This window comes from Triticum aestivum, chromosome 1A, assembly GCF_018294505.1.
Source record: "Triticum aestivum cultivar Chinese Spring chromosome 1A, IWGSC CS RefSeq v2.1, whole genome shotgun sequence".
In the NCBI taxonomy this organism is placed as follows: Eukaryota; Viridiplantae; Streptophyta; class Magnoliopsida; order Poales; family Poaceae; genus Triticum; species Triticum aestivum.
The window spans coordinates 352,908,423-352,916,428 of record NC_057794.1 but is presented as its reverse complement, the minus strand read 5'-3'; positions in this window follow the sequence as shown (position 1 = coordinate 352,916,428).

Genomic DNA, 8,006 nt, shown 5'->3' with positions numbered 1-8,006 from the left:
CTCCTGGGCTCGTCGGATATGGATAGAGATCCACTTCCGACCGCCACCTCCCCTTGCCCTACGGACAACGTCGAGGTGTTGTCTCAAGAGGCACTGGGTCGAGGGGAGACTGTCCCGGAGGCGCCTCAAAGTGACCTTCCGGAATCCAGGAGCAGGGGGAGCAAAGCCCCCGAGGGCTCCGAGTTCGGCCCTTAGCTGAACACCACGCCGGAACCTCCATTGGTTCCGGACTCGGGCAGGCGGCCTCCTTCCAAGAGGGGCAAGACGCCTGTGCTGGTGACCTATGCCCATCCAGAGGTACCGGACAATCTGCTGGGAGCGCTTCGCAGCGCTTCCATCGACGAAGAGCACCGCACTATTATGAGTGCGGTGATCCAGAAGGTTCAGTCCGCCAAGAGCGGACTGACTGAAGCCTGTGCCAGCCTTCTAACAGGCTTTGAGGTAAGTATTTGAAATATAGGAAAAATATTACCGCATAGACAGTAGCCCCTGATGCTCTGTTCGGTGTTCACAAAGAAAAGCCGAATAGAGGATCAAACAATATCGCAGGAGTCTAATATAAGTATGTCTATATGCGTATGCAGGCTTCGCTGCTGGCTTCTACCGCACTGACTGTGGAGGTCACCGCACTGAAGCAGAACCTCGAAGGGTCCAAGGAAGAACTCGGCCTTGCCAAGAGGCAGCTCGAGGAGAACAAAGGTAAGTAGTACCTAGTCTATGGATATATATAAAAAGAATGCGATTGTAAAATGACAGGATCATCGTAAATTTTCCAGGGGCCACGACCGAGGTGGCGACCCTAAAGCAAGCACTATCCAAGGCCGAAAACAAAGCGGCCCAGGAGCGCACCGAGCAGGAAAAACAAGAGGCATGGGTGGGCGAGGTGCAGCAAGAGCTCCACGTTCTCGTGACGAAGCACGAGGCGTTGGAGCTTGACTTGAAGACACGAGAGTCCGAGCTTGCCGCGGCCCTTGAGAGTGCAAAGAGTGCCAAGGCTGAAGCCCAAAAGGCTCTCCAGGAGATTGATGCGATGAAGAAGATAGCGGCGGGTAAGGCATTCTATATGCAAAGCAAGCATGTGAAAGTAAATTACTTGTTACTTACCCTAATCCGGAGCTCTCCACGAGCATTCCTAGATTTGCCCCGCAGCGTGTCGAATGCCGCACAGTTTTACCAGGCCGAGGAGGGAAGCTCAATGGAGAAGCTGTTCTGGTCCCAGTATACTGGGACCGAACACCCGATGCCTCTGAGCGACCAGCTGAAGCAGCTGGTCGAGCTGCATAAGGCGGCCGAACAGGCCATGAAGGGCTTTATAGTCTGGATGTGGCCTGGTGACGCCCTTCCCAACAGCTACTTTGGCCTGGTGAGGCGGCTTGTGGATGCCTGCCCACGGCTGGAAGTCATCAAGCGGTTCGTCTGCATCAAAGGTGCACGTTGGGCTTTCGCCCGTGCGAAGGTGCACTGGGCCAAGATGGATGCCGTGAAGCTGGTGAAGGAAGGGCCGCCGCAGGGCAAGGAGCATCGCCACCCCGAGATGTACTATGAGGGTGTCTTGAAGGGTGCCCGTCTCGTAGCGGATGAGTGTACGAAAGATGTAATATTTGAGTAAACTTGCTCATGTAATCCTGTATTATGAAAACTTGTTCATATGCGCTATGCAACGCTTGTTTGAATTTAAAATATTACCTTCTGTTCGGCTATTTATCAAATCCGAGAGATGGCTAGTCGTCAGCTTCTGCCCCCACGCTACGAGTGCTGGGGTGTTCGGGATAAACCTGAGCACTCTTGTTCCCATTTTTGGGTCCTTCGAGGGAGGTGCTCAGCACAACGAACAAGGCAATCGGACTATAATGCGTTATCACTCTCACTTAGCCATAGAATTCTATAATTTTAAATTTAGGCGAAGCCCCTAGTATTCGGAAAGCCGAATTCGGGGCGCGATACACGCCTTATGTCGGGCAGGGCCGACTCCTCGCTCTAAGCGACATAAGTCTTTAGGGACTTGAAAACCTCTCGAACAACGACCAGTCTCTCGCCTTATCATGACAGTCGGTTTTAGCTTTCTCTACTAAGGTACTTAGCCCAGCAGAACCGGGGCACAATCGCAGTAGTTCTCCTAGTGCTACCTTAGCCGATATAGCAGAACGTAAGGTACCAAAACATGGGAGCCGGGAAAACCCAACTATTGACCCAAGACATGATTCGAAGTTGATGCATATAATGCTATAAGTTTGGGGTGCCGCACTGTCGAAAGTGTTCGGACTTCTCACGCCGCATTATGGGGTATGCTTAAGCCCCTGGCGTATTGGCCGTACCAGAGTGTACGGGTGCTAGATGTCATGAACGAACATATATATGTAAAGGAAGAATGCAATAATAGTCTTAATGCTATGCATTGTTTATTCAAAAAGGTGCGTTAAAGCAGAATGATACAAGTAGTGTGATAAGCAAAAAGTAGGACTGTTTGACATGTCCCTTCCAAGGGCAAGCTTGAGGAATAGTATTAAGGCAAATATTTGACTCGTTATCGTAATCCACCTGGGAGTTCCGTGGTGTGACGTAGCTTTCTGCCTCCTTGGTTGCTGCATCATGTGTTTGGCAATCATGCTGCCGGACAGGGTTTCAGAGATTAAAGTCCTGAAAGAGAAAAAATAACAGAGCGGGAAGCCCCTAGTGCGGTTTAAGCCGTGTCTTGGAGCGTGCCGTAGTCGTGCCCCCTCCCCATCTGTGCCCATGGTATTTTTAATGCGTAATTATGTACGCGTGGCATGGATTTCACCGTTTGGCTGGGACCGGGGTGGGGGCCGCATTGCTATGCGAGCTCGGAACGTGCCAGGCAGTCCTGTTGTCGATTACTCCAGGCATGCTTGAAGGTGTCCGGGTCCTTAATCGCCGAATTAGTGGATTGCCTTAAGAGGCTGCTTTGCGCTTCTGCTGCGAGGGCCACAGTGTGCTCCTCCGTGCGGAGAGAGCGCTCTGTGTTTCCAATGACTGTGATAACCCCCCGAGGTCCTGGCATCTTGAGCTTGAGATATGCATAATGCGGTACCGCATTGAATCTCGCAAATGCAGTTCGCCCGAGCAGTGCATGGTAGCCACTGCGGAACGGGACTATGTCGAAGATTAACTCTTCGCTTCGGAAGTTATCCAAAGATCCAAAAACCACTTCCAGTCTTACTGAGCCTGTGCAATGGGCCTCTACACCTCGCATGACGCCTTTAAAGGTCGTTTTTGTGGGTTTGATCCTTGAGGGGTCTATACCCATTTTGCGCACTGTGTCCTGATAAAGCAGGTTCAGGCTGCCGCCGCCATCCATTAGGACTCGAGTGAGGTGAAATCCGTTAATGATTGGGTCTAGGACCAGTGCAGCGAATCCACCATGACGGATACTAGTGGGGTGGTCTCTGCGATCGAAGGTGATCGGACAGGAGGACCATGGGTTGAACTTTGGGGCGACTGGCTCCAATGCATATACGTCCCTGAGTGCACGCTTCCGCTCCCTCTTGGGGATGTGGGTTGCGTATATCATGTTCACCGTCCGCACTTGTGGGGGGAACCTCTTTTGTCCTCCGGTGTTCGGCTGCCAGGGCTCCTCCTCGTCATCGCTATGTGACCCCTTATCTTTGTTTTTGGCATTTAACTTGCCGGCCTGCTTGAACACCCAACAATCCCTATTGGTGTGGTTGGCTGGCTTGTCGGGGGTGCCGTGTATTTGGCACGAGCGATCGAGTATAAGGTCCAAACTGGACGGGCCCGGAGTGCTTCTTTTGAATGGCTTTTTCCGCTGACCGGGTTTAGAGCCTTTGAATCCGGCATTGACTATCGTATCCTCGGTATTGTCGCTGTTAATGCGGCGCTTATGTTTGTTGCGACGTGACCTGCCATTGCCATCCTTGGTATCTGAAGTACCATGGTTCTTTGATATGTTATTGCTGCGAGCCAGCCAGCTGTCTTCTCCCGCACAAAAGCGGGTCATGAGTGTCGTGAGGGCTGCCATAGATTTCGGCTTTTCCTGACCAAGGTGCCGGGCGAGCCACTCGTCGCGGATGTTGTGCTTAAAAGCTGCTAGGGCCTCTGCATCCGGACAGTCGACAATTTGATTTTTCTTTGTTAGGAACTGTGTCCAGAATTGCCTGGCCGATTCCTCTGGCTGCTGAATTATGTGGATCAAGTCATCGGCATCTGGTGGTCGCACGTAAGTGCCCTGGAAGTTGTCGAGGAATGTAGCTTCTAGATCCTCCCAACAGCCAATGGACTCTGCTGGCAAGCTATTGAGCCAATGCCGAGCTGGTCCTTTGAGCTTGAGTGGGAGGTATTTAATGGCGTGTAGATCATCACCGCGGGCCATGTGGATATGTAGGAGGAAATCCTCGATCCATACCGCAGGATCTGTTGTGCCGTCGTATGATTCTATATTTACGGGTTTGAAACCCTCTGGGATTTGATGATCCATTACTTCGTCTGTGAAGCATAGGGGGTGTGCAGCGCCTCTGTACTGGGCTATGTCGCGATGCAACTCGAATGAGTCTTGCCCGCTGTCGGCCTGGCTGGACTTACTTTTACTGTATCCGGCGTGACGATTATGGTCTCGCATAGTGGCGCGCCCTCGTGATCCGTAGATCGATCTTGCATGTTTTGCTTTGTCCTCCAATACGTCTCGCAGGTCTGGCATATTTCCCCATGCCTTTTTATTTGAATGGCGTCGGGGTGCGGGCTGAGCTTTTGGCTGGAATGCCTCTCTGTCGCGGGCACGAGGTGGCCGATCAGCCGCGTCATACGCCAGGGATGTAGGTTTCGGTGCTTCCTCCTCTAGTCGGGGTAGCAACCTGCACTTTGGGTAACTCTTGGTGGGCGTTCGAGTTTATATTCCTCGGCCGCCAGGACTTCAGTCCATCTATCAGCTAGCAAATCTTGATCAGCTTGAAGCTGCTGCTGCTTTTTCTTAAGGCTATTTGCCATGGCTATAAGCCGGCGCTTGAAGCGCTCTTGTTCGACAGGATCCTCTGGCACGACGAATTCGTCATCGTCGAGGCTTGCCTCGCCTTCGGAGGGGGGCATGTAATTATCATCCTCCGCCTCTCCATCTGCTGCTCTCTCAGGAGGGCTGGCTCCTCCATCCTCCCGCTCTAAATCTTGTTGGAGGGTATTTTTGTTGTCTTCGGCACTGTCCGGAGTGCTATTATCTCCGGTGCCGGTATCACCACTTTTGCCTTGGCGGGACTTAGAGCGGCGCCGCTGACGCAGGCGCTTGGGTTGCTTCTTGGAGGGGTCATCCTCCGTTGTCTCGTCGCCATTGCCTTCTTTGGGTGTGTCCACCATGTATATATCGTATGATGAGGTGGCTGTCCAGTGCCCTATGGGCAGTGGTTCCTCTTCGTCTCCCGCATCGTCGTCCATACCGTCGATGTCTTCGGAGTCGAAGTCGAGCATGTCGGTTAAGTCGTCGACAGTGGCTACTAAGTGGGTGGTGGGTGGGCGGCGAATTTCTTCGTCATCCGCATCCCAATCCTGCCGGACATAGTTCGGCCAGGATCCTCCTGACAAGGAGAGAGACCTTAATGAGTCTAGTATGTCACCGAAGGGCGAATGCTGAAAAATATCTGCGGAGGTAAACTCCATGATCGGCACCAAATCGGATTCGATAGGAACGGGCGCAGGCGGTTCGGAGTCCGTGGCCGGAGAAGGATCCGGCAGTTTTGCAACACGGCTCTCGTGAAGGGTAAGGTCGATATTCGGCTCAATCGCCACTAAGGATACGGCCTCCATGACGGGGTCTATCCACCCGTCCATGGATGGCGCAACTGGCTCCGAATTGAGGCTCAGAGTGGCTGCCGGTGCGATCTCCTGAATACGGTCCGATGGTAGAGCTAAATTGTACTCATCGTGACCGCGTGGCGCACAAGGCAGGGGCTCGAATCCGTCGAAGATCATGTCTCCGCGGATATCGGCCGTGTAATTTAAGCTTCCAAACCTAACCTGGCGGCCAGGGGCGTAACTTTCAATCTGCTCCAGATGGCCAAGCGAGTTGGCCCGCAGTGCGAAGCCGTCGAACACAAAGATCTGTCTAGGGAGAAAAGTCTCACCCTGGACTGCATAGCTATTGATGATAGTAGGAGCCATCAAGCCTAACGGCGACGACACAGAGGAACTCTCAATGAAAGCACCAATGTCGATGTCAAAACCGGCGGATCTCGGGTAGGGGGTCCCGAACTGTGCGTCTAAGGCGGATGGTAACAGGAGGCAGGGAACACGATGTTTTACCCAAGTTCGGGCCCTCTTGATGGAGGTAAAACCCTACGTCCTGCTTGATTTATTCTTGATGATATGAGTATTACAAGAGTTGATCTACCACGAGATCGGAGCGGCTAGACCCTAGAAGCTAGCCTATGGTATGATTATCTGTTGTCCTACAGACTAAAACCCTCCGGTTTATATAGACACCAGAAGGGGCTAGGGTTACATAAGGTCGGTTACAAAGGAGGAGATATACATATCCGTATTGCACAGCTTGCCTTCCACGCCAAGTAGAGTCCTATCTGGACACGAGACGAAGTCTTCAATCTTGTATCTTCATAGTCCAATAGTCCGGCCAAAGGATATAGTCTGGCTGTCCGGAGACCCCCTAATCCAGGACTCCCTCAATGAGCAACAAGTAACAAAAGTAAATAAGGTGCAGCAAGGTGGCCCAATCCTTTTTGTAGCAAAGGACAAGCCTGGACAAACTCTTATATGATGTAAAGCGCTCCCATGGACACATGGGAATATAGTCAAGCTAGTTTTCATCACGTTCATATGATTCACGTTCGGTATTTTGATAATTTGGTATGTGGGTGAACTGGTGCTTGGGTGCTGCCGTTACTTGGACAAGCATCCCACTTATGATTAACCTCTATTGCAAGCATCTGCAACTACAACAAAAGTTTTAAGGTAGACCTAACCATAGCATGAAACATATGGATCCAAATCAGCCCCTTACGAAGCAACACATAAACTAGGGTTTAAGCTTCTGTCACTCTAGCAACCCATCATCTACTTATTACTCCCCAATGCCTTCCTCTAGGCCCAAATAATGGTGAGGTGTCATGTAGTCGACGTTCACATAACACCACTAGAGGAGAGACAACATACATCTCATCAAAATATCAAACGAATACCAAATTCACATGACTACTAATAGCAAGACTTCTCCCATGTCCTCAGGAACAAAAGTAACTACTCACAAAGCATAACCATGTTCATAATCAGAGGGGTATTAATATGCATATAGGATCTGAACATATGATCTTCCACCAATTGAACCAACTAGCATCAACTACAAGGAGTAATTAATACTACTAGTAACCTACTAGCACCAATCCCGGACTTGGAGACAAGAATTGGATACAAGAGATGGACTAGGGTTTTGAGATGAGATGGTGTTGATGAAGATGTTGATGGAGATTGCCCTCTCCCGATGAGAGGAGCGTTGGTGATGACGAAGGTGATGATTTCCCCCTCTCGGAGGGAAGTTTCCTCGACAGAACAGCTCCGCGAGAGCCCTAAATTGGTTCCGCCAAGGTTCCACCTCGTGGCGTCGGAGTTTCGTCCGAGAAGATGGCTTATGATTTTTTTTCCATCGAAAGACTCCATATAGCAGAAGATGGCCACCGGAGGGCCACCAGGGGGGCCCACGAGGTAGGGGGCGCGCCCCCACCCTCGTGGGTAGGGTGTGGCCCCCCTGGTGAAGTTCTTGCTCTTAGTATTTTTTTATATATTTGGAAAACATCTTCCATGAAGTTTCAGGACTTTTTGAGCTGTGCAGAATAGGTCTCTAATATTTGCTCCTTTTCCAGCCCAGAATCCCAGCTGCCGGCATTCTCCCTCTTTATGTAAACCTTGTAAAATAAGAGAGAATAGGCATAAGTATTGTGACATAATGTGTAATAACATCCCATAATGCAATAAATATTGATATAAAAGCATGATGCAAAATGGATGTATCACCTTTGCCTTCTCCTTCTTGGCTT